The 27,945-nt window shown below is 47.3% G+C and overlaps 1 long non-coding RNA gene across 1 annotated transcript; it reads left to right on the top strand.

Moving 5' to 3' along the window:
- The first annotated feature begins 595 nt into the window (after positions 1-595).
- LOC140653589 (uncharacterized) lies at positions 596-24,764 on the top strand. The gene is made up of 4 exons (XR_012043158.1): positions 596-805; positions 21,092-21,332; positions 23,003-23,091; positions 24,458-24,764. It is a non-coding gene; the product is annotated as an uncharacterized lncRNA (long non-coding RNA).
- The last annotated feature ends 3,181 nt before the right edge of the window (positions 24,765-27,945 follow it).

The raw sequence follows: 27,945 nt of genomic DNA, 5'->3' as shown, positions 1-27,945 counted from the left end.
GAAGTTTCACTTAAAGGATCTCATTGTTTTCAGACACACCAGTGAGATGGGGAAGGGAAAGGGGAATTTGTGCCCTTCCCTGGGGCAGGGAGTCACTAAGGGTCTGGGCAGATACATAAGGCTCTAGGAGACGCTCGCATCCCACGGAGGGCAAGCTCTCCTTATTTTAGTTGAGCAAAATGGCAGGCCATCTCCTGGGCAGCAGGAATGGGCTGAGTTTTCTGGGCAAAAGACAAAATTTGTCAGGTCCCCTGGAAGGCTTCAAAGGTGGGCTGTGGGTGCACGTGGAGGGTGCTCCTTCTTGCCGGTGAGGTGTGCCATGGGGTCAGCTGGCAAGGGTGGCTCAAGGCACAGGGTAGCTGTGTGGCCGGGAGCGAGGAAGACGGTTCCCATGCCACCCTAGGGATGCTAGATGCAAATAGTTTTTTATTTAATCTCTCCCTGGCTTTTACAAGCACTTGTGATGGTGGTGCTTGTTTCACAGAGTCTGAGTAAATAAGTGCTGCTATTGACATTTTACCTTCACCTGGCTTGTGTGAGCCGGGTGTGATTTAAGGCACCTGTGTAACCCTATTGCTGTTCTCTTTCAGGAGCTGGGCAAGCCTGTGGGCAGGTCACTGGGGCATAAATCCCAGTGCAACACCTTCCCTGTGCTCTGTGCTGGGGCCAGGGGTAAGGGAGAGACCCTGCGGGCCAGGCAGAGCTCTCACCGAGGGCTTGGGAGAGGCCATCAGCGAAGCCAAGGAAACCAAATGGAGTTCAGTTCCTCCCAAAACAGCTCTCTGGAAGAGCTGTATGTGTGATGGTGAGTTTGAGCTGCTGTGTGTCTGTGCCTGTGGAGAGCAGAGGTAGGTGTGAGCTGCCCTGGGACGTGGCAGGCGGGTGCGCCTGGAGGAGCCCTGGCCGTGGCTGGATGGGCAGCATTCGAGTTAACCAAAGGCATGGAAATCTGCGGGGGGACGCATCCCAGACCTTTGAGTCACGCGGGAGCTATCATCATCTTGTGCTTTGTTTTTACAGGGCTGTTGGGGTTTGAGACATTTCCCTGTTGTTTATGACTGCTCAATAATGCTCATTTTTGTAGGGGGAAAACAGGACTCTCTGTTCCCTCAGGGAAGACAAATGGCCCCATCCAAGTTGTACAGCGTGTTAATATTTCATTTAAAATTCATGTGTGCATTTGTTTATGAAGTGAAGCGAACATGTTAGAGCCTTGTCAAGACTGTCATGTGGGTCTCCCTTGACATGCAGCCCCGTACTCTGCCCCTGCAACCAATGACCCTGTTTCCAACATCCCTTGTCCTCCCTTCTCTCCTCCCCACACCCCCCACGTGGGGAACATTTTCGCCTTTGCTTCCCTCTGGTAGTTTAAAATACACCATGCAGCGTGCCAGGATCGACCCTGGGGCTCATCTCTGGTGCTGCAAACCTGGGGCCGTGGATGTGCTGCCATGGGAGAAGACCCTCAATTTGCAAATGCAGCTCCTGCCCCAGGAGAGCCGGGCTGGGGAGGTGGCTGGAGAGACATGCAGAAGTCCGGGGACGTTGCCTGCTGCTGGGTATGAGGCTGTGCAGAAAGGCACCTGGCGTGTTTGCTGCTTGCCAGCTAAACTTGTTTGGATAGATATGGGCTGCATTTCTAAATGGGCAGTTTTTATCCACTTTTTAACGCTAAACGCAGGCCCAGGGCGAAGCTGCAGTAGAAATTCCCGTGGGAATTAGTGCAGACCCAGAATGGGAGAGTCTTAAAGCTCCTTTCACTGTTTTCCCGAGTAGCGCTGGAATAGGATGGTATGTCAGCCTTAAACTGGAATTTCCTGTAATTCGTCAGTGTTCACAATTCTACAACTATTAAAATGAGAATTTTCTTCTTTTTTTTCTTCTTTGCATTTGCTGGATGCTATGAATCAGAAAGTGGCTGGAACAGTTATCGTGCTCCAATGTAATTTGATTCTCTCCCCCCCCCCCTTAGTATTTGATGAGAAACCTTTGTGTTTTCATGCTTTAATACAATCTGGCACATAATTACAAATGACTCATAGATAATCTTGGTCATGGAGCTCTCTGAAATTAGATGATAATTTAGCCTGGAATTTCTGTAGAAAGAATGAAGGAAAAGACAATTATAATTATTCTAATCAAGATATCCTTTTCTTTGCCTGGGGTATTGCTCTGTGAACTGCCAGAGGCCTGAAAGTATTTAGACCATTTCTGCCGCTCACTGTTTCCCAGCCAAACACTACTGATCACCGCGTAGCTTCATCACCGTGAAATTCCCGTAAGTGCTACTGACAGAGAGGAGAAGATGAAAGGTGCGGGGGCAGAACCGCAGAGCTGTGAGCTGGTGGGGTGCGAGCAGAGCAGCCGCCAAAAAGTGATGGGTTCGGGAGCTTTGTGCAAACCCCTGGGGCTTCCCCCCGGGAGGGACCGAATCCTGCGCAGCAGCAAAGGGACGTTGTGTGACATCCACCACCAGTTCCCACACAACAGATAGACGCATTGCAGCTGGCAGAAAGGAGGGCTATGTGCTCCCGTTCACATCACGGGATCTTGTGCATCTTCCCTTCCTCAGCTTTGATGCTGGTTTAGGTGCGGGAAGGTGCTTCCAGTCAAGCGCTGGGCTGCAGGGACAGTGCCACCTTGCACAACAGAAATCGCACCCTTGTCCTCATTGTCAGAGCCGGTGCTTGGGGTCCCTGTACAGAAGGGATGTCTGGCCCATGGGACGTTGAGCAAGAGAGGGCCATACCTCATGGTGACCTCTAAAGGGGAAAGAGACAGTTGTGTGAGGCTGTCTTTGGCCTGGTGTGTGTGGCTACTACATCTCATGTCCCGGTCGCTCCTATAACGTGATGGAAATGCAAGCAGATTGGTAGGAAAACAGAGCATTTATCTTAGGAGAGACTTGTAAGAGTGTGGCTTGTCTCACCCAGCAAAGGCAAAGAGGGGTTCTGAGTTCAATCTATAAATACTTCAAAGGGGCAAGCACCAGGGAAAGGAAAAAGCAAAGAAAACAAGGTTGCATAAGAATAAATTAACCATGAAGTAATCTAGGCTGAAAACTGGAAGGTTTGTTGGTATTCTGGGGATTCTCTCCTGGTTTTATGTTCTGTTTATTTGGGAGAAGGAGATAAAGGCTGCTCCCTTCATCCCAGAGGATGAGTCTGAAATGTAATGACCAACCAGGTCCATGCCACCATTGCTGACTGTCCTGCTGCTGATGGCTTCTGGCAGCAGCATAACGATAATGTGCTTATGAATGACCCCAAGCCCTGCCCTGCACCCCCTGATGGGCAGCACCATCTTTCCCAGCCCACCCCTGGGGCTGGCTCCTGGCAGTGTCTTGGATAGGGTCAAGCACTGGTGATGCAAAACTTCTCCTGGTTAGAAACCAAGAGATGTGAGGCCAATAGAAAAGTCAATTAAACTGAACAGAAAAATGTTACGGCAAGAGGGATGGGATTGCGCCGATTTGTGTGATCACTTTTGGCATTTAATTGAATAAAATATAGTTTTCCATCTGTGGTGGGTGCAGGTTTCTCAGCCAGCTGCTCTTGCATGCAGCAGTGTCTGGACTCTACAGGACCTGGTACATCAGGCTGGTGGGTCCCGAGATGGCTCCAGCCCTCTGGGAGATGAAGGTTTCTGGCACACAGATCCCTTCCACAGGGTATACGTGAGCTTTACCTTGGTTGCCTGCCCGACGGAGGGGCAAGGACTGGCGAGGTGACCTGTGAATGCAATGAGCATGGCGCTCTCCCCTCGTGCGGTGGGTGCCAAGTGCCACTTGCACAGGTGAATCTATGTGTTAACAGCTGAAATCTCACCTCAGGCTTTTTTCCCCTGCACCTTTATAGCTCCTGGCTTTTCCCCTGCCAGCTGTTTTCCCACTTCCTAGCACACATCATATTGCAGGGTCACACCAATCCCTTGGTGAATGGACCCACTGACAGGGACATTGGGCAAAAGTCTCCTTAAAAAGGACGTAACCAATTTTGCATTTATTTCTTTTTTACGTAAAAACTCTCCCTTGCTTCCCCAACTACGGCGGCATTTCCATTGCGGAGCGTGCTGGGATGCCGTGTCAGCAGAGCTGGCAAACAAAGGCAAGGTGAGATACTGCGGCTGGGCGAGGATAAAAGCCAGGAGTGCTAATGTGCTGTGAAAGCCACTCTGAGGCAGAGGAAGGTGATAACATTTATTTAATTCTGTTTGCCAAGCCACCATCCGGTTTTGCAGACGTGTCCCCAGCTTTGGTTCAAGCCCTGCTGGCAGCTACGTCCTGGCCAGCGCCCTCCCTCCCCGTGCTGCCGCAGGCTCTGCGAGGGATGACTGTAAAGGGCGGTTGCCGCAATGAGCGAAAACAGGAGCTTCCCAAATTGCATTAAGGGCCTCCATCCGAGATGGGGTTATCTGCCTTTCCTAGGAGCTCATGTCTGCATGTTATTGGGCATAAGCCCTCCCGTCCCCAGTCTTGATGCACTGGGGTAGCGTCTTACCCCTGTGCCGGCTCAGTTCATGCTTGCAAAACAGTTAAGCGTGAGTTGTAGAGTGTGTTGCTGTAGGATTACTCAGGCAGCGCTGTTATCCTGATGGAGCTCATCCCTTCACCCCCCAGGAAAGCAGCCAGCAGAGGCTCAGATGGCCGGGGGAGGCATCTTATCCTTATTTTGCTATGATGCTGTGCTGCTGACAAGTGGGACGTGCTGGCCTCAAGCCGGGCCAGCACAGAGGCTAAAGGAAGCAAAACAGCAGCAGGTTTCATGTTTCCCCCCTGTATTTATTAATAGCACACGTAGGGCAGGCTGCGAGGACGGGAGGACGATCGGCTCCACCATGTGAATGAGCGGGGGCTCCGGGGCTGTGAATGAGCTGGGCTCCCCGCAGGACGCTGCTCTGCTGTGGGGTGCTTTGCAGCACACCTGAGAGCACGGCAAGGCAGGGTGCTGGCAGGGCTGCCGGGCAATGCTGCCAGGTACACTATGCAAAATAAACACCTTCTCCATCCGCCATGCCAAATAAACACCCTCTTGTAGGAGGAGCAAAATGCAACAGGGAACTCCTTGGGGCTGTAGGTCCAGGTTCCCACCCTGTAGACCCACAAAGCTCAAGGAGTTGGGGTTTTTTTGGTGCTATTTTCAACAGAAGCAGGCAAGAGTGCCCTGTTCCTCATTGCCCAGGCCCTAGACAGCAGTATAGCAGGGGTGCTGCTGATGCCACATCAGTTTTTGAGCATAGGGTGTGCGTGGAGGGGTGCTGACCCTGTGCTGTGGGGAGGAGCAGGACAGGCAAAGCTGGAAGCCTCGGTCTCTGTCTTACCCACCCGGACTTTGCTGAACCCTGCCAGAGCAGGTGTGCGAGCAAGCCCTGGTGGTTCCTGCTTTCGGGGAGATGACGTACTTTTTAATGTGCCTGCAAACGCTCGTTATCTCAGTGACAGCACGAACAAACTGCTTTGCTGGAAAGCAGCTTGCAAGAGGAGGGCCTGCTCTGCCAGGAGTTTCTCAGGGCTGCCCTGCTTCCCAAAGCCTGTCAGAGTTGCTGTAGATGCTGTAGAAGTAGCAGGAGACTAAAGTCTCTGATAGATGCAAAAATAGCAAGATCAGAGAGAAATGAGATTGGATTCAGAGCAGCTGCTGGGAAACAGACTCTTTGCCATAAACTGAAACGCTCTTAGCACTTGATGTTTGTGCACTACAATGAAAACATCTCTGGTACAGTAGGTTTATTTTAACTACAGAGGACAGAACCCGTCAAATGAATGCACAGCCCCTGATTTGATCTACTTCGTTTTCATGTGTGTGTTTTTTCTGCTCTTTGGCAGCTATTGTAGGGCTTGTTGAGGCTGATTTACTGGTGCTGTTTGGAAGGTGGGCTTTATGGGAAGCCACCGCCTCTGATCCCCGTGCGGAGATGCATTATCTGTGAGCTCAGACAGGATGGAAGAATAAGCAGGGCGATGATGGATGTTTAGATTTGCCAGCTGAACTAAAACACTGAGGGGGGAAAAAAAAAATGCAGTTCTAAACATTTTGCTCAATCTAAATCCAGATATCTTATTTCACTTCAGATAAACTGTGTGTTTTGTAATATTTATCTGCCCCCCCTTAAATGTAATTTATAGTTAATGTACATTTGCTCTAAGTTTTACAGTAAGGGGCTGTATGTAAACTTTTGAAACACTGTTTCAAAAAGAAAAGTTAATTTAAAAAAAAAAATTGCGATCAAGCTTTCCCCATCAGACAATCCTTTGGGCTCCCTCCCTTTTGCTTTAACCAATCTGACACGGACCTGTGAGTTCTTGGGGTCCATCTGAATCTGCATTTTCAATTGCGTAAGCTCTGAACAAAGCGGTTTCTTCACTGTGTTGGAGAAAGCTGCTCTGCTTCCTCTGCCGCCAACACAATCACCTGCCCCCGCTCCTCTCCTGCCTTTTGTTCTTGGCTGGGAAGCGTTCGCATCGCTCCTTCAGTCCAGCGGCAATTTCAGAGTGTAAAATAAGAAAGCGCTGTTCTGTATTGATGCACTTGGTGTTTTCAGGGGTGCGGCTGGGACCTTACGGTGCTGCCCGCTCCTGGTTGTGCTCTCGTCTCTGTGGGGATAGTTTCTGCCTGTCCTCCTGCTGATTTCTGTAGGAGAAAATTAATAGGCATGAAGCCAACAGCTTTACAGAGGTGGGACGTCGTGACAGAAAGGGACTTTGGCGGTGCTGTGAAAGGAAAATTATTTCTATACAATTTAACATGAATGAATGTCTCTTGAAGATTAAAAAAGAAAAAAACCCACCACCTGAGGAACAAAAAAGAAAATGCGTTTGCTTTTAGCGCTGTGGTGGTTGTGCTGCTTGGTAGTGGACGCTGGAGACTGATGTCTTCTTTGCCCAGGCAGCAAGGACAGCAGGGCTGGACGCAACTCGGATCTTTGCTGGTAGAGCGATCTCAGCAGGAACAAGGCTAGCAGGGCTTCTGTAGATGTGGCCAAGGTAGGTGTAAGGCCCACTTGGACCCAGAGTGGCTGTCCTGGACCTGCGTGGTTTGGTTTGAGATGCTTTCTAGAGCACTAACTGCCACAAAGGTGGGGAAAAATTGGTGGGAAAGGGGGGTAGGCAGTCATCTGGTTCCTCCTTGTCTGAAGGCAGCACCAGCTCTTCTTCAGACGCCCAAAGAAACCTTGTCCCACATGTAACTCTTTCCTCTGTGGCACCTCAGAAATAAGTATGGAGATGTGCATCTGCTCAGATCACCAACAGGTCTTGGCACAGATTTGCGGGTGAACTTCAGAAGCTTGTTGGTAGGGAAAGTTTTGCAACGCTGTGGACCCAACTCCTTAATGTGCAGAGGGCAAATCCACCAGGTGTCCATCTTGCTCAGCCCTTCTGATGTTATCTTCAGATTCCTATAATTAATCAGCTTTTCCTATGAAAAACCTACGCAGAACATTGCAAGCCAGGAACAAGAAAGTGATTGCTCATAGATATGTATCTAAATTGCTGAACTGGTACCCACCAAATAACAAATGTGATTTTGACGAATGTTCCTACCACACGCAGAAGCTACAATGCTTTGAGGAGCAGAATAACTCAGCCAGCAGGTACCCGGCTGCAAAATTAATGTTTGACTCTCAATTCTGTATTTATTTTGAGATGTCACCTTCATTTTAGTTTCCCCTGTACCTACCTGCTCAGGGATGATGAGGTACAGAGGGCTTGACTCTCTCTCAGTGCACAAAACTGTAACGGACCCTTCAGCATCACCCATGGGCCTTGGGAAGAGCCACGGTGGCACATGGTCCTTGGACCCCAGGACCAGCTGCTGAGGGACGAATTTCAGGGGAAGAGATCATAGCTGGGCAGATACAGTATGTTCACAGACAGAGAAAGATTTTCTTTTAAATTTGATTTATGACAAGTGGAGAAAGGGCGGGACTTCCCAAAGCAGCTAAGGGAATTAGGTGCCCGATTCCCATTGATCTCCCTCTGACAGAGATTAATGTACTGTTTTCCACTTTGCGATGTGCCCAGATGCGTTGGCAGGGGAGGATAATATATCAATCAGTGAGTAATACGTCTGCTTGCTAACTTCGATGAACGGTAGAAGGATATTTTACATTAGGCTCTGAATCAGGCTTTTGGCTGCTTATTACATTTTGGGTTGGGTTGTGTTCGTTGTTTTTTTGGTTGGGGTTTTTTTTTGTGATTGCAAGATGCGTTTGCAGGGGTTTATGGGATACTGCACCAACAGTGGGTAAGGCTGAATTGTGGAGTGGTTTGTGGTTTTTTTTTTCATGGGGTATGGCAGCAGCAGGTTTTAGAGAGGCAAAACCTCTGGTTCATTTTCATTTTCCTAAATTCACAGGCAAATGCAGGAAGAATAATTTGACTAAACGATATTTTCCAACCACCTTAGGCGTTTTGCTGAGGCTGCATTTGCATGACAGAGCTTTTTATTTTCCACCTTCTGATACTCGGCAGGAGAGGGACATTATTGTCACTAGAATATTCCCGATTCAGTGAAATTTGAGTGGGCTAATTAAATAATGTAAAAACCTTGCCAAAGCCCCACAGTTTTGTGTGAAAGGAAATGGCACGGCATCCCCTCTCTTTATTTAAATGGGAGGAGAGGAAATATGTGAGTCTAATGAACTCTATAAGTTCCTGTGGCTTATTCTGAGCAAAGCAACCTTTAGTACTATTTGCATTATTAATATCCCAGATGGGCAAACTGGCTGACACTTGACACCAGATAAAAATCACATGGAAAAACTTTATTAACTTCTTCCTGCTGTCTTCTTGGGATTCCTCCTCGGTCTTGGGGAGTGAACACCACTCCTCAGAAATGTGCTGGAAATGGTGAGCACTTTCTGTCTGTTTTAATTTCATATTCTGTTTATTTAAGGACTGGAAGTTTCGGCCTTGGAAGTCAATACCAGGCTCCCATTCATGACAGTTGACTTTGGATGAGGCATGCGTTGCTCCAGGTCTTTTTAGAGAGGGATGTGAACTTCCATCTTGGCAGAAAGAAGCAGCCAGGCCTCCGTTCCCACCAGAGAGCCACACTTTTTTGTTTTTAGGGAAATTCAAAGTGTTTGCACGCTCCTCAGTATCTCTGTTACCTCTGCAAACCCTTCCTGCTTACCCAGTGCCACTGTGGGACCCATGGTCTAACCAGGGTCCCTGGGGGCCCAGGGCACTGCTGGGTCACATCTAGATGTGACAGAAACACGGACACACCAGGGACGGATCACCATGCCCTCCTCTGCCCCAGTGATGGTTTTTTTGAGTCCCTGAATACTGAATCCCTGAAATGATCCAGGTTAAAAATACCCTTCTTTGATACATGCCCTTTTAACCACAGGTTAAAACCAAACCAAACCCAGAATTATTTCAGTGGTCCTGTTTGCAACTGGGGCTGTGGAGTCAGCTGGGGAGGAGGAACTTTGGAAAGTGGATTTGCCACCAAACCTGGGGGGTCCCGAATCTTCACCTGCTCAGCTGTAGCAGAGGTGCCTCCTTGGCAGAGCAGGCGCAGGAGGCCAGAAACACACCTTGTCCAGGGGCTGCACTTCAGTCTAACCTGAGGACGCTGCTATTCCCCTCACCCATCCTTCATCTGTCCAAGTGACCAAGCCAATAAACCCAAGGGATCAGGCAGCATTTCTGGTGTACGGTACCACACGAGGTGCCTACAGACTTGTGTGGAGCATCTTGGAACGCTGTGTTATGTCCAGGCAAGGAACTATATGAGAAACCTCAAGCAAAAACTTGCAAAGAGCTAACAGGGATCCCAGGCTTTCCAGGAGGGGAGCTGTGGGAGGATCCCACCTCCCGGTGTGTCAGGTAAACCTGTGGAGAAATGTGTCTTGCTCTCCAGAGCTTTTGATTAGGAGCCCGACAGGTTAGATTTGCACTAGGAGGATGTCTTATGGTTTGGTGGTTTGTTTTTGTTCCTGTATAACATCTGAGATGTGGTGAGAAGAAATGCTCAAATTGTTTTGTGCCCAGATTGCTGTTACAAGTGAGCGCCTAAGGCTAAATGTTTCTGAATGATTTCACTGTCCGGTCAGGACTGTTGATTCAGCTCCATCAGGTGCTGGCAGCTTGCTGGATGTGTTAAGAATTGCTGGGCTTTTAAAAGGCCTTTAATATACAGTCTGCCCTTGCCAGTGCTCTGAGAAACTTTGTAAGGTCCCCAAAAGGTCAAACAGACCTTGGAAATATCCCAAAATGTTTGCTGGAATAAGAGCTGCTCTTCTGGTTTCGCTGTCCTGTGCAAGAAGACACCGCACCCGCCTGCCAGCCCCTCCGAGGTCCTCAGCTGCAAAGTGTGTGATTGCTTTTAAACAAGTGACTAATATCGTTAAAGCCAATAAGGGCATTCACGTGCCTGACATTTGGTTTGGTTTATGCTCTGCTTTCAGTTAGGGTTTGATGTTTTATCTGCTTCCCTTTGTGCTTCTGCGAACTCATCCCTGCTCCTGTGTCTGCTCCAAGCCCCGTCCTCAGTGTGGTGGTCCCCCCGGCCGGTTGCAGGTCCCTCCCCGCATCACTCCCTCACTCCGGCATCGCCCTGGTCCCCTTCTGCCTGCCTTGCTGCAGAAGTGTGCTGTGCAGCACGAGGGAAGAGCATTACCCCTGTCGTTCCCCAGCTCCAGCCGGTGGCCCCATAATTCAGGGGCCAGAGAATGGATGATACTGCAAACACAAGCAGGCGAGAGGCGATGAACTGAAGAGAAGCAGTTATTAAAACTGCAGCAGCTGCAGGCTGAGCTGTGCATAAAAGTTTGCTGCAGTCCTGCTTTTAGCCTCCTCCTGAAATGGACAACAGCTCTGTGGTTTGTGTGCAAATGCACAGCAGATGATACGCAGTCCTTGTCGTCACCGTTGTCTCCTCCTTGATGCCCACTAGGGAATTCAGAAGGACCCTTTCTGCTCTGTAGCTGTGCTGGGAGTGGTGTGAAATCACACTGTTTTTTCTTCCACCTAAAAGGCTGGCCTGCTTGTGTGGTGGTTCAAAGACCTACTGAGATGCAGCTCTGCCGTGCCTCTTCCTTTCTTCTGGGGAGGAAGACCAGCATGTGGCCCGCGCTGTGTCTGCCTGGGATTGTGCTTGTCACGCGTGTGCATTGCGAACTCCATCCCAGGCTCTCTGCCCAAGCCGAAATCTGCAGACCTTGAGAGCCCCTGGTGCTTCGGTGGGCTGTGAGCCAGTGCTGTGGGGAGGGGAGGGGAGGGGGAGAGGTCCCCACAGTGGGCTGCACGGGGCTGCGTGTCCCCAGGCGAGCACCGAGCAGTGGCCGCTTGCGTGCCGAGGATGGCTGCCAGCTTCGGAGCGGGGCGCGTGAGCCAGCTGTGTGCATTTCGTGCTCAAAGGATGAGACTTTGCAGGGCTGAGCCTGGCTCTTGGGCACAACCAAATCATGCCAAGGCACATGGTTATGCTGGAGACCACCTCTGGAGATGAGCTCCTGTGCTCACGAGCAAGAGGTGTCATGCTGAGGAGGAGTCAGGAAATGTCCCTCCATAGGTTACAGATGCTTCTTGGCATCCTGTAGCACCCAAGACTTTTTTTTAAAAAAAAAAATAAAAAATCACCAAATGCAGCAGGAAAGGTGCAGAGGAGGCTGAGAAGTCAGCAATGCCTACGTCCCTGCAATAATGATTTCTTGCATAACCCCCCCAGGAAGCACCCGTGCACCTGCGCTGCAGAGGGGGCAAGAAAGTCCTTGCAGTCCCTGCCAGTCTGATCACTTGACTCTGGTGACAGGTTTAACTCCAAGACACTTGGAGGCTGAAGGAAAACTTTGTGTCCTAAAGCTGCCTTCTCTGCTGGGCCAGCTCTCGTCCTCCGATTTTATGTGCTTTCTGCTTTCTATTTTTATCTGGTACGCAGGTTTGCTGAGCAAGAGTGCCCTCAGTCACTCCTAATCAGCTGCCTCCCCAATCGTGTCAGGATAAATAGAAGTGTAACGTATGCCCCAAATGGCAGAGGAACAGAAAAACTTCAGTGACTAATCACTGTGAAAGGGTGCATCACAGCCACCAGAGCCATTTCTGCTAAGCTCAGGCTAAAAATCCCAGGGCAGATGCTATTTATGTTGTACAGCACTTCAGAGGCAGCACTGCAAGAAAGCAGATAGACAGAAATGAAGGTCAGTCCAGGCCTTTTAAACACTACATTACTTAAATGGCTTTTCCTGCCTCAGCTGTCTTGCTCTGAGATTAGCCCAACTCCAAATGAGTTTTTTTTTTTTTCCCTGCTGCAGTAAATCACATGCATATTTCTGTGCTAGTTCTGAGGCTGGAAGATACAGAGCCGTCCTACACATTTGCAACCAATTGCTCAAACTGAATGCCTAGCTGGGACATCTCTTCTAAAATAGTTAACAATTACAACATATCCCCAAATTGCATCAAACTTTTGATCTGCTTGATGTTTAAAAAAGCCCAGGAACTCATTTTCTAAATTGCTGTCAAGTCTTTAATTTTTTAGGTACATAAAGCTGACATATGAACACACCCATGTCTATAGCATAACCTTGGCTTCTCTGAATTTATGAGAAGCTTGGCAAAATTTGAATGCCTGAGTTACTAAAATAACTTTCAATGTAATTAACATGTATTGCCTTTCCAGATACTGGGGAAATTGGATAATTGAAGTTCAGGTGACGGAGGCTGCACAGCTCTTTGTAAAAGCACAGAGTGTCCGCTGTACCTCTTTGAAGTGACCTCATTAAAATCAGTAGAGCAGCATACTGAAATGCTGCGTTAGTTTATGTTTTGGGAATACTTCTGCTCTTCTGTCATCATTTTTTTCTGATAGACCGACTGGAAAACTTGTCGGGTGCTCATGAACGAGGGTTGGGTCTCGGAAGATGCTGCATTCAGGGAGCTCCGGAGATGCTGCGATGACTGTCTCCAGTGTTTCTGCCTTCCAACACTTTGCAGGGGCAAAGGCCAGACTCTGCATTTTCAAAGCAAATGTAAATCCAGATTTAGCACCCTATGGGTTACAGATTTAATCCAGTGTAACAGAGAGCAGCATGTGGCCCGTACTTCAGAGCTATCAGTGGTTCTCGAGTAATAAAGCAGGGGCGCAGATCTGAATGCCTCAGAAACCATCTTTCCTGACTACGACCCCACCCTGACAACTGCCTGCTGCAGGAATGCCTGTGCCGTGGATTAAAATTGCATTTACCAACATAGAAGTTAACTCAGCACTTTTGTAGCGTTTGTAATTTGAGTGGCTTGTAAAGGCCTCTGTGTACCAAAAGGAGTATGTCCTTGACCTATTCCTATTTAGGTAGATTGCCAGATTATCAGATTAGTTATTTTTTTCCTATGTTGCCTTGAAGACCTGTAAAACAGCGCGGCTGCCCTGCGAGCCATCTCTGTCGGCCAAGCGAGGCACCCCAAAGACCTTTGTTCCAGGCTCTCAGCAAACTCCAGAAAATATTTCTGCATCAGCTGCGTTTGTTCCACTATTCCTAGCTTTTCTTTGGAAACAGAATTTCTAAGGCTTTTTAAGACATTTGAGACACTTGCCTGTGGCCAGCTTCCATATCCTGAGAGGGGTGGGCAAGGCGGGAGGTGCCGGTGCTCCCTTTCACCAGGTCTCAGAGGAGTGAAAGATCTTTTTTGGGTCATAACAAAACAGGACGTCCATTTGAACACAAGGGAACTGTGCGAATGTTGGATTTCTTTTTTTGTTCATTGACCAAACTGAAAAGGAAGCTCAAGTTAGATCAATTCAAACTAGATTATTTAAAAGTATTTTTGCAAGGTGAAATATTAAGCAAAATATTTTGTTTTACCAAGAACATAAAGTCTAACTGCTCGGATACTTAACTTTGTTATTTTTTCATTATGAAGTTTGAAACAAAGCCATGTATTTCATGCCTGAATTTCCAAGAATTCCACTCCCCTATTTTTTTTTTTATTTGGAACATACCCAAGAAGTTCAGTCCAAGCTAATAAAATCTGACCATCTTGAAAACTTCATTTTGTAGTAAATTCTTGTTTCACCGTAATATTTCTGGCTGGTTTTCCTACATGGAGCACCCAATCTGATGCCCCCAAGTCTTGCCTCTGGCACCATACCCCATGTGAAAGCTCTGGGTGAACTGACGTTTGTGTTGTCAAGCATGACTTTGGCCTGAAGAGCAGTGGGTCCTTCAGGATGGTCTCCAGAGACAACTCAGGGCAGCTTCCCAGAGATGGGGAGTTTTCTGAGCAACAGAAGGACTAAAAAATGTTGGGAGGGACACGCTTTTAGGCTCTGATCTACATAACCATCACAGTGAAAAGTCTATGTGTTGCATGGCGTCCAAGCTGTAGCAGGGCATCTTGTTTTGCTAGCAGAGTGTGATATCAGATCCAATTTAAAATAAAAATAAAAGAGCTTAAGCCCTGTCTCAGAAAACAGTTTTGAAGTTGTTTCAACTCAGCCCTAGCTAGGACAGCACTTAAATGTGTTCCCAGCCTTAAGCGTGTACTTAAACTTACTTAAACTAGACCTAAGCATGCCCTTGAAAACGCTTACGTGCTTTCCAGAGCTCAGTTCATTGCCGTCCAAAAGGTCCCTATGGAAGCTGTTGCCTCCTTGGGTAAAGAGAATGAGCCTAGTGCACTGTTTTCAGAAATGTAAAAGCTATAATTAAATAAAATGGCAATAATTGGATTTATCTCATCTAAATATTCTTTGGTGTGAAATCTCCCGTCTGTATGTGGGTGAAAGGATTTCTTTCATCTTTCCGTAAAAACCAAGAAGGTAAAAAAGTGAGAAGGCATAAACATATCCTTCAGCTGCAAGTGTTGTACTGAATTAGCAATTCTTCTGCAGCTGAATTGAAAAGATGTTGAAAATTACTATATTGTAGTGTACACATTAGTAGAATATTATGCAAAAACAGCGTTCATTGTTCTCCATTATACAGAGGTATATGTGCATTTAAATAGTCACATCATGACTTGGGTTTATTGCACCAATATTTTATTTATTTATTGCAAGCTTATTTTTACTGCTGACAAATATTTTCTGTGTAGTTTGAAATTCAAAAGAAATAGTCACAAACAGTCATTAATGTTTAAAGTCACAGGTTATTATTTAGTGTAGTGCTAGTTATATTATACATTATGCATTAAATACTTTTCGGTGGTACGCTTATTAAATACAAATTGAGGCAAACCAATCCCTCAGTGGGAACAGACCTGCCAAATAACTATTTTCTTTTTACTTTCAATCTGACATACAAATGAAGATCTTTTGGATTTCAAAGCTGGTGCTGTTTTTTCCCTCTCTGCTCTGTTTTCAGTGTGGATTTCCAGGACTATGGGGACTTGTTAAGGAAAGATCAAACATAATATATATATGTATTAATGCATGAAACAGATATATTTACCTCACAGGGGCATTGAGAATTAATTAGTCACTGATTAGAAAGCAGTGGAAAATGAAAACCACTATCTAAGCACTCGGTACTATTTTTCCTTTGAATCCGCAGCTGAAAATGAAGCCGGTCAGAGACGGTGTCGTGGGACGTGTCTGCACTGCTCACGGTCTGGGCTAAGCCGGGGTGCAGCCTCAGCACAGCCTGGCAGCAGAGGGTTGCCTGCACGGGCGTGCTCCGTACCGTTTATCTGATTGAATTTGTCAAGTAGCTCTTTTAGACTGCCTAGGTGTGAATACTTTTAATAAGGTCAGGCTGTGCCTTGAGCATCTGCCTGTGTCGCAGCTGTCCCCAGATGAGCTCGGTGGTGGAGTGGCTTCTCCACGTTAAGTCCGTGGGGTCGCGTGGTTTGGCTGAGGACGGGAACAGCCACCCCGAGTCAGGAGCAGGGACCCCGCAGGCTGCTGGCGTGCCCGCACCCTGGCCATGCAGGTGCTGCGGGAAGAGGGTAAGAGCAGAGCAGACATGGGATAATGGTTCCCCTCAACAACCCCCAGCCACTACCAGTGTTCGGCTCAGGGACATCCCGAGCCTGACGTGGTGTCTGTATGCTTAACCATCCCCAGAAGATTTATTTTCTGTGGACAGGCTTATTCTTTCCTTGAAGCTGGGTAAGCCCTCAGCAGCCCCAGGTCAATGCTGCAAGGAGCTTCCAGAGGATTTTTGGAGAAAACCCTCTTTTTCATTTGTTTTTAGCCCGCCACCCACTAGTTTGATGTTGTGCTCTGGAAGGCAGCGAGACATCATTTCCCGCTCACCCTCTCCATATTAATCCTGAGTTTATAGACCTTTATCACATCTCCCCTCAGTCATTTCTCTCCCAATGTGAGAAGCAAGTCAAAGCCTGTTTAGCTGTTTCTTGTGTGGGTTAATTTTCCTGAACCCTCCTCTAAGGACAAGGCCCATTGAGCCAGTGCCGAGGGATGGAGATCTTGGTAAAAGTGAAGTTACAAACCGTGAGTTTTTCTGCAATGCCTCTGGGAAGAGGGGAACTCTCATCTCGCTGGGAGGGGAAGGGGAGGCACCAGGAGATGGGCTTAGAAAGGAGATTTTCATAGCTAGCTCAGTGTGTTGAATTACTGCTCCTGTGTGAATGTTTGTTTCTGAATGCTGTGGCAGGTATTAGTATATTGGGATTGCAATTAGGAGGCAGGACAACCAGGAGCATTATGTAAATATCTTGTTATTTAAATCTTCTACATATAGTCAAAGCAAGCTCCCGAGCTGTCTGTGCTGGCTGTCCAGCTCACGTCTAACCCCAGTGAAACCCATTTAAATCATGGAGACTGAATCGGGTCTCCCAGCTGTCAGAGCCCCCTGCTAAAACAGGGGAGGAGAAAAAGCCTCTCTCCTGCCTCTGAGACCGAGTTCAGTGAACATGATTTGGGTTTTCGTGTGGGTTGGAGGACGGGGGCGTGATGGGAGAGGGGTCACGGGTGTCCTGTGCAGCCCCTGTGCTCACAGGCAGCATGTCTCAGACCACCTCTGGAGAGCTGCAAAAGCTGAAAAAAATTCAAAGAAGTGAAGCAAAACACAGAAAGAGAAAGAATAGATTGTGATGGGTTTGTGGGATTAGAAACACACTTTTTAGGTAGCATTTAACCCTTTAATTCACCGCCAGCGCCCTCAGACATTGTACTTGGATGTGAACCGAAAGCAGGGCTTTGAGAAACACAGCACGAGGGGATGCCTTGGGGTCCCTTCCTGCCCATACGGCTCCAGCTGAAATGCAGGGATGTTGCCATCAGCCCCTCAGAGCAGCTGTAGCTGAGCACAATTTTCAGCCCTTGCAGAAGCAGCCGTGCACTGCAGTGGTGGCCAGCCCCGGCCACAGCCTGGTTTCTTCTTGCCCATGTGCTTAAAACACAACACACTAAAAAGAAATTTTACAGAGCCGTGTTGAGAGGTGTGCTCTAAACTCCATTGGAGTTCCTTGACATGACATTTTCCCTTCCCTTGGGGACATATAAAAGCATCCATCCGCTCGTGCCACATGGGCCGAGGATCGCCGTGGGAGAGCGTGTACATGTGTGTGGCTCCAGGCGTGGGCTGTCAGAGCACTCACATGCTGTCGTTTGCACGGGGCTCCATATATTTTAGCTAGGACCCTTTGGATACACATCTTGCAGCACACAAGCAGCATCTCCCAACATTGGTCTTTCTGCTTCGGCGGTAGACGGATTGAGCAGCGACTAATTCCTTTTTTCTTGAAAGCAGACCAAGCCACAGCACCTGAATCTCTCATTAGACAAGCAAAATTACTGCCTTCTACTTTCCTATAGATTTTGCCTTAGCTTCTTACCTGCTGCGCCTCCCACCCTGTCCTCTCCCCGTCTGGGTGGCAAATAGCAGCAGACTTAAAGCAGATTTACTGAGTGCGATGCCTGACGTTTGGTGGGCTGGTGCATGCGTGCTGCGCGCCACTGACCACTGCCTTTAACAATAAGTGAGGGACTGAGTTGTAGCAACCATTTTCTCACCGTAAAGGCATAACTTCAGGTCTTAGGCTCATTTTATCCAAATCTTTCAGGGACTTAACGTCCTTGGCTGCACGTAATTAAAAAGCCACAAGAGAGGACAGGCAAGTAAGCAGATAGGCAGCAGCAGAGACCAACGGGGTGACTGCTGAGACAACCAAGATGAAAATAGGAAACAATATTAAAAATAGCTCCAATTTTTGGAGCCACAGGTTCCTCTGCAAGCTCTGTAGAAACTGAAGGATATTATACCCCTGCAGGGAGCATTGTAAATCCATCAAAATTACTTCCAACTGTATGAAAACGGGCAAAAAGGCACCATAATGTTTTTACCCGCCACCTCAGCCCCCTGTCAAGAGGAAAGGGGCCGGACGGTGAATGGCTTCTGCCAGGCAGCAGGATGAGGTGCTGGGAGGGAGTCCAGGAGAGGTGGGTTTGCTGGGCTGGGTCCCAGTTAAAACATTGCCGCTGAGCTGATCACTCCAGTGTCGGCGGGAGCAGCAGCACACTCGGCTGCCCGTGATGGGCCGGGCGGTGGGGCAGCGAAGGCAGCGTGGGCTGGCACCGGCGTCTCTCCCGGGAGAGGTCTGGGCAGGGTACGGACGGGGTGGTGCCTGGCAGCTGCCTGCTCTGCCTATGGCCCCGTTTGACCCAGCTGGGGAGAGCTGAAATCCAGTCTCTGGTTGTCCATCGGGAAGAAACCATGAGAAAACAGCAACGTCACAAGTCAGAAAAGAGCCTGTTTACATCTTTGGTAGAGTGGATGAAAACATCCAACTGGCCCTGTTTATTTTAGGAAACGTTTTATAGATGGTCAGGAATTTTCATTAAAGGGTTATTTTTAATTTTTCTTCTTGTCCTTCTGAATGAGGGGAGAGTGCAAAGCCAAGGAGACCCTCCCGAGACCCGGTGCAGAGCACCTGACAGGGTAATCAATCCACGTTCTCTAAGAAACTCTCCTTCAAGTCTTACAACTTCAAAGAAAAAAACCCACAGTACCTCTGGCTGCAGGGTGTCCATGTCTTGCTGTCTGACATTTGATGCAAAGGGGATTCATTCTCCCACATCCAAGCTGAAATTCCCCAGGTACTAATCAGCAATTTCACATTTTCAGCTTGAAACGATTTGTGTGAAAGCCATTAGAAGCTAGGAAGCGGGGTGTATGAGAGATGCTCTTGCTTGGTCTTTCCAAGGAGGAAGTCATTTTTTATTTGCATTCCTTGACTGGTGACATTTAAGATGTTTGCCCCCAGATTTTAAGCTGTAGAAGGAACGGGACCACCCCGTGCTTCAGCATCGATGGAAACAAAATCTGGCTGTTGAGTATTTGTGTGTTGTCTTAAACCTGAGCTTCCTCGCTGAGATATCTTCTTTAGTGGAAATTAAATAACATACAGTTGCCCCTGTCTACAAGGCTCATTACTGTCTGTCAGTTCTGACCATTATATCCACTTAAAATACCACAGGGAGAGCTTATTGGGATTCTTCTGATATACTATTCCTCCAAAAGTCAATCAAAAACCAATCTAGTGCACTTAAGGCTTTTACTGCTTTGCTGAAGACAATCTCCCAGTATCGGCTAATCTGCGCAGTCTGCTCCAATAGCACAATGATTTTTAAGGGCATGTGAGAAGAGATTACCTACCTGTTTGTAAATGAGAATAATGGCTCACTTTCAGTGGGTTGTGGGTGTACGATCAGAGGTGACAAATGCAATTACTCCTCCTTCTCCAACCGGAGGGGGAAAAAAACCCAAGCGCAATGTGCTTGTTTGGACTGTGTCATAAAATCAGCGGAGAGTTGCTTGGTGGGAGGAAATCATCAGTGGGATCGTTGGTCGGGGAGGTGAACGGCAGACAATGGAGCTGAGTTATTTCCCAGAGGTGCTGGTATGTGAAGCAGACTCCAGCGTGGGAGGGGAAAGGTTTGTTTTCAGAGCAGCTAATAGTCCCAAAGGGTCCCGAGGCCCTGTGCATCGCTTTGCTCTGCAGTACAGGCAGGGCAATGGGGAAACAGAGGCACAGCTGTGCTGCAGGGTTTATGGAGAGGTACAGCCTGCAAAAGCAGGGCAGAAGGGACAAATTCCCTGAGCAGACTGCCTGCAATGCTTCCTGCAGATGGAGGGACGGATGGACAGATGGACAGGCACAGCACTGTCCAGTTAGAGTGCCAGAAGCGTTAAGAAAATATTGTGTCCCTAAAGAGGGTCTGTGTACTCCTAGAACACTTCTCAGGCATGGAGCAGCATCCTCCTCATCACAAACATGGGGAAACTGAGGCACAAAACACTTCGGCAATTAGCACAGATAGTTTACAGTTAACCAAAGAACAAAGCAGAGGTATCCTTGCTCCCTGTCCTGCTTTAAGGAAAAAGGTATCTCTTTGCTCCCTCCATTTAAAAGTAAGTTTCATTTCTACATTTTTCAAGGCATGCAGTGTCTCTGAGGGTTGTTGTACTGGAAGTTAGTGTCAGTCTGGCTTCCAGATGACACAGAAAGCCTCCATGTGTCCTCCCACCATCCAGAACCCAGGTTCTCACTGCACTGCTGGTGCTCTCACTCACCCTGGTGGGCTCACTGCCTTGAGGAGAGGCAGCCCGTGCTCTGTGCCCTTTCCCTTCTTGCCCTCTCGTAAAGCCAGGGCGCTCCTCCTCTGCCAAAACTCCCAACTCAAGTGTCAATTTATGCATATTTCATGCATAATTGAGGTATCCTCTTCATAGGTGTACTGGGCATCTGAACAGAAGGCAGATTTCCCCAAGTATAGCTCATACTGAGACAGAGAAGTGCAGTGGTGGGGCTTAGGACAACCTAAGCATCGGTCTTCTACGGGTGCAGCAGTCCTGTGTTGTCTTTTGGTCATTAGAAATGACTAGTCGCCTTCACAAACGCCTTGGGGCTCCTTGGGGTTCAGGTATGCTCTTCCCTGCTGTAGTCCATGCCAGACAGTTTTCCTGATCAGGCTGGACAATGAAAGACACTTCTTCCTTTCCTGAATCTTGTTGTGACAATTTTCATGCCACGTTGTGTGTTTACTCTGTTAGCACATTGAGTGCTTTGAATGGCCTAGGGGTTGTGTGTTAGGGAGCTGGACACTTGCTATGATGTTCCAGGACCTCATTTTTAATATCCAGGGCTTAATCTCCAAGTTTCTGTTTCTCTTTCCCTTAGATGAATCTGGAATCACGACCTGTTAACTCAAGCTGGAGTTTCCTTGCCTAAGGGGTTTACTTAGGGGAGAGGAAGGCACAGAACAAATGCAATGCCATCTGAAGTTAAAATGCTCCAGACCTGCCTGTGCTCTCCTTCAGAGTCCTTCCTTCATTGCTTGCAGAGATGGGGTGCATGAGACCACACGATACTCTGGGACCAGAGAGGGATGGACCTTACCTGCTCCTTGCTTTCCCCAGAGGTTTGTTGAGTAATATTTATTTTTTATGCTTTAACTATCAGTCTGAACATTAGGCTGCTTGTTTCTCTAATTCCATTCTGGACATACTCTTGTAAAACCTCATACATCATATTATGAAGATATTAAATGCACAGTCTTGTGATATTTACTTGTAATACTATTCTGGAAGCACAAGAAAGAGGTCATTGTACCACAGATGGTTAAATGAGAAATGTGGTTCCTAATTTGAATAACATCTTTCAGCCTTTGTAGAGATATGCACTTACAGGCGTGTGCTCTGGGATGCACCATCGCAGCAGTTGACAGCAATTGCGGGTGACCAGATGCAGCCCAGTCTGCACTTGCAGTTCATCGCTGGGGCTCTGTTGCCTTCAGTGGAGAAAACAGAGCAACGGTGGTTCCTCCCTTCCTCCCCAGCCTGGAGGAAAGAGCCTGTTTCTGAAGCTAGCAAAGGGGGAGACATAATGACTCCTGTCCTGCTGATTACTCAAAAGCAGAGGCTGACTTTCTGAGCTTGCAATTTTGCATGTCCCTGCACAGACACAGCATCTAACAGCACATCAGAGCTTGATGTGTTTATCCTCGGCTCCCTGGGACGCAGAGGAATGTGTTCCCCTCTTCTCCCTCTGTTTTGTGGATGAGGAGTGGAGCAGAGATGCTAAAGCTCAGCCTGACTGTCTTGCCCACAGCCATCAAAGAAATCCATGGTAGAGAAAGGAGCCTGTCACCAAGTATTTCTCCTGCACGCAGAGGAGCTCACAGGGCCACTTCGAGCCCCGGGGAGTCCCCGGCTGGGTCTGGGGGAGCATCTCCCTGCCTGGGTAGCCTCACGCTCCAGAGGCAGGGAGATCCCCCGGCCCAAGCCTGCTCCACAGCCGTGCTCACAGGTCACCTGCCTGGAGTTCACGTCCCCATTGCTCCCATCCTGGTCCCTCCATCTGGGATAGATAATGACCTTGTTACCTCCTTTCTACCATCTTAAGCACATACTGCAGAGGAAAGCAATCCCACTGCTCTGTGCACGATGTAGCAAAGTCCAGATGCTGTAAACGCTTAACTAGGCTTAACTGGGTGGTTACATGTTGAGTTTGAGCTGCTGAAGCCTACGTTTGCAGTTGAAAATTCAAATAGTGTAAAAATTGTAAAGTGACTCATCAAATGACTAACATGACATCTCTATAGACTTCAGGAGACACTTTCTACCCTTTTCATACCCAATCACAGATTAATTCATCTGTTTGATAAAATAAAAAGTAATTAATATATTTCTGTCATGTATCTCCTTGCAGTTAGAATGATAAAATATTCACAAGAGAGGTGGCTTGGAAACATGAATTTGATGAAGATGATTTAAAAAGAAAGAAACTTTAATTAAAGTCTAGAAAGGTCATTGAGTCCTACCATCAGATAATGGTGAAATTATAAAACAGATGGCAAATGTCCCCAAGAAGAAGAGAAGCAGTGGTCTGGAAAAAAAGAAAGAGATACTGTTAACAAAGTAAAACTCCACTTAGCACAGGCATTGTTCTAACAACCTGGAGAGCAGGAAGAAGTGGTCAGACAATTTGGACTTGCAGAACTAGACTTTTTGACTGCTATTAAAAAAATTAAACTTATGGAGAAGAACATTGTATTTAGGTTTGTCTCATTTCACCGATTTCTTTTTTCAGGTGTATTGTGGTAGAGGAAGACCTTCTGGTGTCTCCGGAGAGAGTAAACCTGAGTTGATTTGAAACCTTCTTCTTGAGGCAAGCTAAAGGTGAGGACCAACTGACCCTGCTATTCTTGGATAACTGTTCAGAGCCGAAACTCGGAGTCAAAGGGTCCTGTTGGCAACAGGCATCTGTGTGTCTTAATCCCACTGGCTGAATGAGCTGTGTGTGCTTGGGAAGGGCTGTGGACTGAGTTGTGGTATGGTCGTCCCAGGGTTAGACCCCCATTGTATTAGAAGCTGTAAACACACACAGAGCACTTCTGCGCTCTTGCTATGACCGTTCAATCTAGCTACAGCTGGAAATGCAAACAGTAAAGATGCAGTGGCAGAAGTTTTAAATCAAGCTGGCGATCTGGCTGCATATTTTGGTGGACCTGCACTGTTTCCTGGCCTAGCCTGCCATGTCATTGCCGATAAGGAAGAGAATAAAATTTGGCAGCATCATTCTGCAATGTTATCAATGCGTGCAGCTACAACTGGACCCACCTCAAAAAAGATACACAGATCTAGAAACACTGCAGAGATGAGGGGAGGTTTGGAGTGGCTTCCTTGTGACGTGTCCATGGCTAGAGAGGAGTCTTCAGCTTGGGTGAGGGTCTGGAAGACAGAGGCTATCAGCTGTCCTCCAAGTATGGGACAGAGTGCTTACAACATCAGGAGCAGATGAATAAGGAATAAATCGTCATTCAGCCACTTTTTTCTCTCTAATTCTGTAGAAAAAACCTGTAGGACTTCACTAGACAGGAGCAGGTTCAAAGTAAACCACAGGAGGTGGTTTGTCACATGGCTCATAGCTTCACTGGAACTCATCACTAGGTGTTCCAAGAGGGATGGAGAAACACTTGAAAGAGAGCCCATTGGAGTTTATTAACATCAAAGATGCTGGTTTTGGCTCAGGATGTTTTCAGATTGCAAATCTGGGGAGCTAGGAGAGCTTTCTGAGGAGGTATTACTTTACACTTGCCCCATCCTCCTACTCTTCCCTAGGTGTCTGCTGTTGGCTGACTGATTTTGGAGATAGGACATCAGGTGAGATAGACTCATGGTATAACCCAATAAGGCTATTCTTGGAATCTTATTGTTATGTTTTCAGCTAGGTTAAAGCTACCCATGTCCCCACCTCTGTGATTCTTCTCTGAACCCAAGGCCTTAATGGTGGCCACAGATCACAGGCTGGAAGGCTAGAAGGCTAGATGAGCAAGAGCTCATCTGTCCACTGTCTTGGCCCTTGGCAGGGTTACCTCAGCCTGACTTGTTCCTAGCAGATGTGTCTGCCTATCCTGCGAAATCAGGATCATCTCTCCAAGGGCTGTCATTAGTGCTTTGTTGTCCTGAGCATTACTAAGCCTTTCGTACTGTCAGGCCTAAACCCATCACCCATCTTAATCTATTCTCTTTATTCTGTCCCCAGGAGGCATGAAGACCAGGGCATGACACTTCCAACTAACCTTCACCTATAACCAGAAACCTTTACTTTTTTGGAAGACCATGGTCAGAGACAAGGATAGGAAAATCAAGCAGATGAGGAGACCATGAGATCGTAGTGAATGCATCATTTTTGGTCCAAGAAGGAGAGATGTCTAGCTTGCCCCACAGCTTAGCTATTATCTTCCATGTTGTAGGACTAGGTGACCTGCTGTAATGCAATATTTGTGGGGAGGAATTGTGTAGTATCTGTGGGAACATGGTGCTATGAAGGTCCTATATGCTTTCTGTCTGTTTTTGAGGAAAATAAGGAGGTTTCAAATAAACTCTGAAAACCTGGAGTATTTTTAGTTTAATGTCCTGTGATTACTGTCCTGTTCAGTGCGCTGTTACGTGCCACTTCCCCAGAAATCCCACTGCTGCTCACAGAGGGTTGTTCAGGTCTCAGTGTTAGGGAAGGCCAGGCTCAGGGTTGCTCATGGAACTCTAATTCACCATGATCTCAACTTCACTTATCCTGTCACAGTCTATTTTTTCCACTAAAGCCGGTCTCAGTTAATGCAGTGAAGGGATGGCGCTCACTTACTGAGCAGCTATCGGAGACGCTTTGCTCCTTATTGTTTGATGCACAGCCCCAGGCGTGAGCTATTGCGCTTGCTTTAAGCGCTCTTGGGTTTTTCTCGTGCCCATTGCTGCCAGGTGAGTGAATGGAGGCCTGAAGAGATATTAAGAGCAAAGGTTTGCAAGGAGACTGACTACCTGCCTGCAGTGTACCTGATTTGTCAGAGTACTTCACCTCTTAGGACATGTCCTGTGGCACCCAGCAGGGTTCAGCCGTCATCACCAGCAGACCTCTGGGGACTGAGCCATGCCGAGCACAGCGTAAGTGGTGGGAGAGAGAAGTGGTGGGATCACGCTGTGATTCCTAGCTAAACCAAATGGATTTCTCTTCTCTTCCCAGCCTTTATGCACCTTTCTAACCTTGCAGACAGAGAAGGCAGTAAATGCTCTCCTTTGCTGCCCAGCATTGACTCACACCTCAAGCATGTTCATTATGGTGAGACAGTGCCGTTGTGGAAGAAATGTCAAGTGGCTATGTAATGAAACATGCCAACAAAATATATTTATACCAAATTACGTCCCAGGGTCTCATGCTTCACAAACCAAACAGCAGGGTACTTTGTGAAGGAATCGCATTGATTTCAGCAGAGGACGGGTTTCTCAAAATCTGAGTCAGCCTTGATGTTGCTGACTATCAAGCAGCATCCTTGGCATCTGTCTCAGGCTCTCAGCAGGGATATGTGCAATTTGAAGTGATGGTCTCAGACATTTAAATCACAGATCCTTGTCCCGTGTTGTAGATAAAAGCAGGTGAAGACAGGCAAAACTAAGCTGTGACACATGCTACCTGGCAGGGTGGGCTGAAGGAGACAAACCGGGTTCTGCCCCCAGTTATCCACACCGCTCCTCTGCCCGGCGTGACCCCTCCTGGAGCTGGGCTGGCTGAACAGGGGGTTAGTCCCTGAGCAACCATACTTCTCAGGGATTTCTTTAATACTTCAAAGCATTAACAAAGATAACGAGCCATTTTCAAGGACTGTAAACTGGCAGATGAGCCCTACACCCCATGCAGGGGTACTGCTAACTGTGGCTGGGTGGACAGTACGAGTGGGTACATATACCTCCACCACGACAGTGAAATTGGTCTGTGAACTTCAGCAGGGGTCTGGTTCATAAAATGGTCTTCAAATGTCACCAGTGAACTCTGCATCCTCTGACCCAGCACCCGCTCTCCTTTTCAGTCATCTCTGTGCTTCAACATTGCCTCTATATCCTAGTAAACTCAAAGACCACACGATTTTAATGTGCAGTGTTTTATTTCTATAGCTGGCATATGAAAGATCAAAGGTGGGCTAATAGGGCTGCTCTTTTCCCTAACATCTTCAGCATCCCTTTGGCTAGTTGAGATATTAGAGACGGATGACAGCATAGACCAAACTCTCTTGGTTATCTTTTAGGCACACATTGGATGAACTGAGGCAGACAGAAACCAGATCTACATGCCTCTTTCTTTTTTCTTTCTGAAGGAAAATCCAGTGCCCAGGGAACAGGGATCTCACGCACCACAGTTTCACAATTTTGTTTTGTTTTGTTTTCTGCAGCAATTAGTTGAGTTTCTTTTGGTTTGTCTTTTATCGGTTATCGCATGTCTACTAAGTTTTGCAGAAAGTTTCTTTGATTTACAGTGCATTATAGATTCTAAAGGAAATAACTTCCCTTCCTTTTGCCTGTTTAAATTGGTTAATGTGTTTAAACATTTTCTCCTCCTGCTACAGGCAGTATAAAAGAAGGGCTTTTGCAGTGACATCCTTGGGGCGACTCACTGCTTTCATGTATGTACCCAAGTTTACATAGTTTCCCTCCATCACTTATAACATTCCATCATCAGAAATGGGGTGATTTAAGTATACTTTGCAAAAAGAAAATTTGAAGGCCGTTGCTCAAGGGATCTTTTTGTCATTTTAACCTATGGCTAATGCTCTTAAAACAAAACAAAACTTACTGCTATGTTATTGAAATCTAAAACCAATCTCTCGTTTCAGAATTAGAGCTAAGGAGGATGTGACAGAAGTTTTGAGATTTCGAGGAAGAAAAGTTGAAAATGAGCACATTTTTGCAAACTGACCCCCTTCACCTGACTGGGGGAATGGAAACATTATACTTCGAATATTTCAGAACATTCCAAGTGGACTTTAACTTTTTAAAAGTTTAAAACAATTGTAAATGAACTCCAAATACTGTTTATGAGAGATATCCAAAGAAAATATAGGGGGACACCCTCTTGCAGGTGTTCACACCTGCAGCGCGTTTCTCAGTGATGTTCAAGTGATTCATCTCCAGCAGAGCAGTGTTTCTCCCAGACAGGAGTGGGGGGTCAGTCCCCCCAAAGCCATTTGCATCCTAAAGTGACTGATTTCAGTTGGGTCCGGTCTCAAACAAGAGGCATTTGTGAGCACCCTGCATTAACATATGTGCATGCCTGGAGACAGAGCTGAGCCGGTAATTTGCATGTCCATGTGAGAAAGTATGTGGAAAGACTTCACGTTGGGGGCTGCAAGCACTAGCCCAGGTAGCAAAGATCAGCTTATCCTTTAGTACTTGAATGATTTGCTAATGGCTTTCAAGCACAGGAGATGGCTGCACCTGGGCACCCAATTGCATATTTGCATTTCCAAAGAGAGGAGAGCTCTCCCTAGCCCGGAGGGAACATTGGTGAAATTGCCTCCTGTTGGAGAGGGATCAGTGTATCTTTGATGCAATGACTAAAGGGAGCTTTGAATTTAAAGAGGAGAAGCAACAGGCTGCACTAACCCTGTGGTTTTTTTTTTCTTCCCCCTGTGCACATAAACTGAGAATGCAGCAAGGGCATCCTATGAACAAGCCCCTGGTGAGGTAAGTGTCTCCAGACTGTTG

This window comes from Ciconia boyciana, chromosome 6 (assembly GCF_034638445.1).
Source record: "Ciconia boyciana chromosome 6, ASM3463844v1, whole genome shotgun sequence".
In the NCBI taxonomy this organism is placed as follows: domain Eukaryota; kingdom Metazoa; phylum Chordata; class Aves; order Ciconiiformes; family Ciconiidae; genus Ciconia; species Ciconia boyciana.
This window is presented reverse-complemented; position numbering and strand designations above follow the sequence as displayed.